This window comes from Lipotes vexillifer, unplaced genomic scaffold (genome assembly GCF_000442215.2).
Source record: "Lipotes vexillifer unplaced genomic scaffold, Lipotes_vexillifer_v1.1 scaffold299, whole genome shotgun sequence".
NCBI classification, from domain to species: Eukaryota; Metazoa; Chordata; class Mammalia; order Artiodactyla; family Lipotidae; genus Lipotes; species Lipotes vexillifer.
This window is the reverse complement of record NW_006784347.1, coordinates 1,082,876-1,090,587: the sequence shown is the minus strand read 5'-3', so window position 1 is coordinate 1,090,587 and position 7,712 is coordinate 1,082,876. Positions and strand designations below refer to the sequence as shown.

The following is a 7,712-nucleotide window of genomic DNA, read 5'->3' as shown; positions in this document are numbered from 1 at the left end:
GGGATGTGTGGTTGACGAGCCAGTGCAGGTGTGCCGATCCCAGTGGCCGGCGGCGGATGGAGCAGTGGGGGAGAGGGCACGATGGGCAATGCCAGAGAGTGACGCTGCGTGGAAAGTGACCCCGGGTCTTCACCGACCTCATTAAAGCATTCAGTTGCCGAGGGGCCCAAGTAGAAGAAATAGGGAGTTTAGAGCCTGAGAATTTTGATGAAGCCAGTTCATAGGTTGATTTTTCTTTTTTTAATTTTCTTTTTATTATTTATTTTTGGCTGCATTGAGTCTTTGTCGCTGCGCGCGGGCTTTCTCTAGTTGCACAAGCGGGGGCTACTCTTCGCTGCGGTGCGCAGGCTTCTCATTGCGGTGGCTTCTCTTGTTGCGGAGCACGGGCTCCAGGCGCACGGGCTCAGTAGATGCGGCACGTCGGCTCAGTAGTTGTGGCTCACGGGCTCTAGAGCGCAGGCTCAGTAGTTGTGGTGCACAGGCTTAGTTGCTCCGCAGCATGTGGGATCTTCCGGGACCAGGGCTCGAACCTGTGCCCTGCATTGGCAGGCGGATTCTTAACCACTGTGCCACCAGGGAAGCCCTGATTTTTCTTTTCAAGTGGCAGCCAGGAGAAGAACCAGCAGGCTCTGTGGCTCAGGACTCCAGACTTGACATGATATTTTTTGCCAAGCGGGTAATTAATAATGCTTGTGCTACTCGAGCCATAGTAAGTGTGTTATTGAACTGTACCCATCAAGATGTCCATTTAGGAGAGACATTATCAGGGTTTAAAGAATTTTCACAAAGTTTTGGTGCAGCTGTGAAAGGTTTGGCACTAATTCGGATGTGATTCGACAAGTACACAACAGTTTCGCTGGACAGCAGATGTTTGAATTTGATGCAAAGACATCAGAAAAAGAAGATGCTTTTCACTTCGTCAGTTGTGTTCCTAGTAATGTAAGACTGTATGAATTAGATGGATTAAGAGAAGGACCCACTGATTTAGGTGTATGTCATCAAGATGACTGGATCAGCACAGTGAGGCCAGTCATAGAGAAAAGGATACAAAAGTACAGTGAAGGTGAAATTCAATTTAACTTAATGGCCATTGTCTCTGTCAGAAAAATGATATATGAACAGAAGATAGAAGAATTACAAAGACAACTTGCTGAGGAGGAACCCATGGATACAGATCAGGGTAAAAACATGTTAAGTGCTATTCAGTCAGAAGTTGCCAAAAATCAGATGCTTATTCAAGAAGTACAGAAATTAAGAAGATGTAAGATTGAAAATATCAGAAGGAAGCATAATTATCTGCCATTCATTATGGAATTCTTAAAGACTTTAGCAGAACACCAGCAGTTAATACCACTAGTAGAAAAGGCAAAAGAAAAACAGAATGCAAAGAAAGCACAGGAAACCAAATGAAGAGATGCTTTGGGATGTGTACACATTTCTGCTTCTGCACTTATTTTCGAGGAAACCATTAAGTATAAACTCTGAGCAACACCCTAATCGACTCAGCGCACGTTTGACAATAGTCCCAGTTGGTCTCACCTTCAAGGCATGGATTCATAACCTCTCCCTGCCTGCATCATGTGCATGTGGTGCATATTAAATAAAAGTGGTGTTCAGAAAAAAAGAAAACAATTAGTGACCTCTGCCCCAACCACCTGGTAAGCACTAGGTGCCTGCTACCCTGCTCTCTCTGTCCTGCCCACTGATGACCTGGGAGTGAGGGCTGCCCTTCCCCTGGCCCATTGTGCCACCAACCCCCCGCCCCTCACCCTGTTTCTGGGATGTATAAGTAACAAATTGTTATTTTTACTTCCTCTCTGTTGCTTTACTGAAATTGTCCCTTCAACCAAAACAATCCCAGGGTTTTCACTTCCCCAAAGTGGGAGCTCGGATGCCAGTACCTGCCGACCCCAATCCATGTAGGTGGCTTGTGCCTCCTCTAACCTGCATATTTTTCTTCTTTTTTTTTTAATTAATTAATTTATTTATTTTTGGCTGTGTTGGGTCTTCGTTGCTGCGCATGGGCTTTTCTTTAGTTGTGGCAAGCGGGGGCTACTCTTCATTGCAGTGCACTTCTCTTGTTGCGAGCATGGACTCTAGGCACACAGGCTCAGTAGCTGTGGCACACAGGCTCAGTAGTTGTGGCTCAGGGGCTTAGTTGCTCCGCGGCATGTGGGCTCTTCCCAGACCAGGGCTCGAACCCATGTCCCCTGCATTGGCAGGCGAATTCTTAACCACTGCGCCACCAGGGAAGTCCTCACCTGCATATTCTTAATTGAACACACCAGCTCTGGCTTCTCAACATAAAAGTTAACTGAACTTAGAATCTTTTTTGCTTGGGAAGCTTTAGGATCTCCCTAAGACCATATGCCAAAGATTAAACACTTGTTGACTTCCGCAATGACAAACCAATGGAACCTTCCTTACCCACATCTTCTTTGGAAGCACGGTGGAGGGCTTAGGAGGGTGACTCTGGAATCTGGACCCACCCAGGTACAAATCTCTTCTTGGGCCCTGTGGCCAGTTGCCTCACTTCTGCAAGCCTCACTTTGGGGAAGACACCAATATGACCAATCTCATGAGTTTCTGGGAAGATTAAGGAAGAAAATGCTTAAAGATGCTTTGTACCTTTAGCATTTGGTAATGGAAGGCCATTATTTTTTGTTTGTTTGTTTGTTTTAAATATTTATTTCGTTTTGGCTGCGTCGGGTCTTAGTTATGGCGTGGTCTCTGTAGTTGTGGCACCTGGGCTCTCTTAGTTGCCCCGCGGCATGTGGGATCTTAGTTCCCCGACCAGAGATTGAACCCACGTGCCCTGCAATGGAAGGCAGATTCTTAACAACTGGACCACCGGGGGAGTCCCCATTATTGTTTTTTAACATTGAAGAGCCTCTGCCCGGATCAGGGCTGTGAGCTCAAGAGTCTGTTTCACAGCAGAGAGCCTGGGAACCAGGCGTAGCAGATGCTGCAATCCGGATAAGAGGAAATGATAAGAGCAAATAAAGCCAAGGACTTGAGTGTTTAAGCTGCTCTTCAGAAGAATTAAAAGAAAAATAAATCCACGGTCCAGATGCAGAGTCCTCCCGCAATTCCCATGGGTGGGTCCCTGGCAACTATCATTTGTTTCTGACTTCTGAGCTTTTGGACCCTCCTCAGGTGCACCTGGAAGGGAGATGCAAGAAGAGGCCATGGACAGTGTGACAGGGGAAAGGGGGGTACTTCTGGGGAGGTCAGGGCAGCATGGGGTATGCTGCTCTCCCCGCCACATTCTGGTTCTGCAGAAATCAAGTCCAAGGGCAGTCGAAAAGGGAAAATGAGGTCACAAAACAACGCAGCTGGAAGGGAGTGTGGAAGGAGGTGGCGAGGGCCCACTCCGCTTGGGGTGGCGGATGCTGGGGCAGGAGGAGATGGACAGAGTCTGCGTGGGCCCCTCGCTGGGACTCAGGCAGTCTCAGGGCAGTGGGGCTCCAAGAACGGGAGGAGGAAAGGGTTGGAGCAGCGCAGGCTGAGAATCTAGTCTAGGAGTTCAGGTTCTGATTCTGCCATTACAATGTAAATGACCTTAGGGTATTCGGTTTTCTTACCTGTGAACTGAATTCAAAAATACCCTCTCCTTGGGCTTCCCTGGTGGCGCAGTGGTTGAGAGTCTGCCTGCCGATGCCGGGGACACGGGTTCGTGCCCTGGTCTGGGAAGATCCCACATGCCGCGGAGCGGCTGGGCCGGTGAGCCATGGCCGCTGAGCCTGCGTGTCCGGAGCCTGTGCCCCGCAACGGGAGAGGCCACAACAGTGAGAGGCCCGCTTACCGCAAAAAAACAAACAAAGCAAACAAAACCCTCCCTGCCTCTCCACAGCTTCCTGGGGAGATCTACAGGGAGAGATCTATGGGGATGTTGACATGATTCTTTTAGGGTCTCTCTCCCCCATTAAATGGTCCCTTCAGAGCAGAAGCATGTCTTATCCATTTATCTCCCCAGTTCAGGGCATACAACAGGTGCTCAATACATGTGTGTTTTGAAATTTGTTAAAATTTGCCTTATAGCACAATATGGTCAGTTTAAAAAATGTTCCAAGTGTGCTTGAAAATAATTTGTAATCTAAAGTTTTGGAGCATAGTGACTATATATCTGCTTGTTGAATCAAATTTGCTGCTCACGTTATTTAAGTTTTTTATATCCTTACTAATTTTTTTTGGGGGGGGGTCTACTGGTTCTGAAAGAGGTATCCTCTATCAGTGAATGACAGGAGTATGTTAAATCTCCTCTTATGATAGTGAATTTGTCTATTTTTTCCTTGTAGCTCTGTTGCTCTATATAATTTGAAGTTAAGTGCATATAAAATTTAAAACTTCCTGGTAAATTGGACTTGTTGATATGAAGTGCCCTTGTTTATTTCTAGTAATGCTTTTGCTTTCAAGTCTACTGTATCTGTTATTATACAATTTCCTTTTGGTTTATATTTGCACAGTATATCTTTTCCAATTCTTTTACTTTCAAACTTTTTGTACCATTATGTTTTATTTTTTTAATAAATTTTTTTAATTAATCAATTAATTTTTAAAAATAACTGAAAAAGTTTAAAAAAAAAAGAAAACTAAGAAGCAAATTCAGTGGAATGCATAACAGGTGTTCCTCGGGAGAATGCTTTAGGTCTCAGTTCATTTCTTCATAAGATGAACGTTCCCACCAAAAGCATCAGAGTAAACATCATGCCTCATCATTCCTTTCCACTGTTCATACAGCATGCATGTAGGTATAATGCTGATTAATGAAAAAAAATTACAATATTCAATGACTTTGAATAAGCAGTGGAGGAAGCAAACATTTACTAGATTCCATGAATAAAAACCTCTCTAATAAAGCTTATGTGGGAGGATAATGGCTCCAGCTACCCTAGCAAAGGAGGCAGAGTCCCCTTTCCTATGAATAGCTGGGCTCAGGTGTGATGTTGGGAACAACACAAGGCAAATAAATAGCAATTGAGAAAAAAAACAAAACAAAACACATGTGTGTTGAACTGAGCTGGACCAGGGGAGGTGGAAAGGCAAGCTGTCCTGTGTCCTATAGGCAAGGGTTTAACATCCTCTGAATTGCATCCTCCTTTAAAAGCAAATCATGTATGGACAATGAATAGAAGAGGATAAGGGAAACATGAAATTATTTATTGTGCCAGGAGGTTGGGATTATGTGTAACTTTCTCTTATATTATTATAATGTTTCTAGAGTAAATAAAACTGAGGGAAGCGAGACACAGGGCATCTTAAGATCTTTGAAGGAACCAGACCTCTCTGCATTTCCCACAGAAGCCGACTCCTTGCTCAGTGTTCAGTGAGTTTGACTTGCTTTGCCCTGGAAGCTACAAAGGGTCAGATATATACACAAGACCCATCATCACCACCACTGTGACATCACTCAGACCTCCAATGACACAACAGACTTGACCTACAAAGGAATGTCTGCGAGGGTCCTCCAAACCCTTCTCTCTCTCCACCCTTTCATATCCTTTTCCTGATTTCTTCAGTATATTTTTTAGGACCATATTTTAAAAAGTACTGCTCCCACAACCGTCACAGTTCCTCCCTCTCTGATATTAATTAAAAATCAACAGCATGGTTAAGAGAGCTTGGGCTCTGGGTTCAAGGCTGGGTTTGAATTCCTGCTCTTGAACTAGTCATTTGACCTCTTCATCCTTCAGCGACCTCATCTGTTCAGTGGAGGAAATACTCCTGTTTACAGCACAGAACAAGTACTGAGCACCTCGCATGTGCCAGGAGCTGTGCTGGTGCTGATCCCTGAGTGGTTGGCAGGACTGGTTGAGACCACAGATGGAACGACTCACCACACTGCCCCACACAAGTGAGCTCATGGTGACAGCAGCCCTGGGGGCAACCCTTCTGGAGGAGAATATGGCACCATGTGTCAAAAGCCTTCAAAAACACAGACCTTTGACCCAGAGTTCACTTCTTATGAATTTAACTTAAAGAAATAATTAAGAATCTATGCAAAGATTTTGCTACACAGCATTATTTATAACAACAATGACTGGGGGAAAATTAATGTCCAACAGTGTGGCACTGACTGTGTCAACTGAAATACACTCACACAATGGGATACTATGCAGACAACAGTAATCAATTTATAAGAGTATTTCGACACGAATAGAGGCTCACACTGTAACTGATTTTAAAAAACTGGATGTATAATATGACCTTATTTCTATTTTCTTTTAAATCAAGTAAAGTCTGAAAAGACCTTTGTGCATTCTTGTTATTAAACTTGGGTGCCCAAATCGCCAGGGGTGCTTGTTTACAGAGCAAGTACCCAGGCCCTACAGCAGACCTACTGAATTAGAATCTCAAGATGAAGGAATATCTGGATTGTAAACAAGGTTCCCAGGTGATTCTGAGGCTCACCAGAGTTTCAGAAACACTGTACATGCCTAAGTGCTAACGGTGGTTATCACTGACTTATGGGATACCTGGTGATTTTTATTTTCTTCTCTTTGTATTTTCTACAATTTACATGTTTGGAAATTAAAGAGAGATATGACCTGAATGTCCAACAAGGGATAGTTACGGGACATCGGTACAATGGAATCTTATGCAGCCATGGAAGCACTGGGTGGAAATACACTGATGACGTATTGACGTATGAAAGAATGTTACAAATCAACACTAAAACATCTATGTAAAGTTTTATACAGAGAGAGTTTGGCAGGATACTCTTTAAAATGTTAACATGCCTGTTTCTTAGTGGTGAAATTTTAGGTAAACTTCCTTTTTTGTAACTTCTTCTACCTTTTGAATTGTGTACTATAAATAGGTAACATTTTTTACAATCGTAAAAATGTATTCTGATCCTGAAAAAATATATATGTAACGCTGTCTTTCTGAGGGCCTTATGGGAGGGAGGGTTAGTGAAACAGGAAAGGTGCCGTGTGTAAAAGGGGAAGAGTAGCCTTCCAGCAAAGGAGAGAACTCAGTCTGACCCCAAAGGGCTTTGTAAACCTTGCTAACAAGGCCAACTGTGTGGAGGAGGAGGGGGGATAAAAAGATACTTCAGACATAGATATAGATGTAGCAATGTGTGGCTTGAGGGGCCCTAGTTCCCCAACCAGGGACTGAACCAGGGCCCTCTGCAGTGAAAGCCTGGAGTCCTAACCACTGGACCGCCAGGGAATAAAAATTTTAAATGAACAACAAACAGGGGAAAGATACTTCTTTTTCTCTTCCCCTCTTTTCTGGCCGCGTCATGCGGCATGAAGGATCTTAGTTCCCCAAACAGGGATGGAACCCCTGCCCCCTGCAGCGGAAGTGCGGTCTTAACCACTGGACCGCCAGGGAAGTCCCTTGGTGGTTTTTTTTTTTTCCCTTGTTTTTGTTTTTGATTTTTGGGGTGGGGGGAGAGATTTCTAACAAATATGGCAAAAAGCTCATATAGGCCAATGAGAAAAATATAGAGACCCAGTAATTTTAAGCCCCTAAGACCTGAACAGATGTGATGATCAAGAATATGTATGGGGCCTCCCTGGTGGCGCAGTGGTTGAGTGTCTGCCTGCCGATGCAGGGGACGCCGGTTCGTGCCCCGGTCCGCAAGGATCCCACATGCCGCGGAGCTGTTGGGCCCGTGAGCCATGGCCGCTGAGCCTGCGCGTCCGGAGCCTGTGCTCAGCAACGGGAGAGGCCACGACAGTGAGAGGCCCACATACCACAAA

The 7,712-nt window shown here is 44.8% G+C and overlaps 1 protein-coding gene and 1 pseudogene across 1 annotated transcript in view; one reads left to right on the top strand and one right to left on the bottom strand.

Moving 5' to 3' along the window:
* MRC2 (mannose receptor C-type 2) overlaps positions 1 to 7,712 on the bottom strand; it is a 53,077-nt gene that overhangs the window by 32,597 nt on the left and 12,768 nt on the right. The gene's annotated exons all lie outside the window — the stretch shown is intronic.
* On the top strand, positions 103 to 1,410 carry LOC103085612 (ubiquitin carboxyl-terminal hydrolase isozyme L5 pseudogene; annotated as a pseudogene).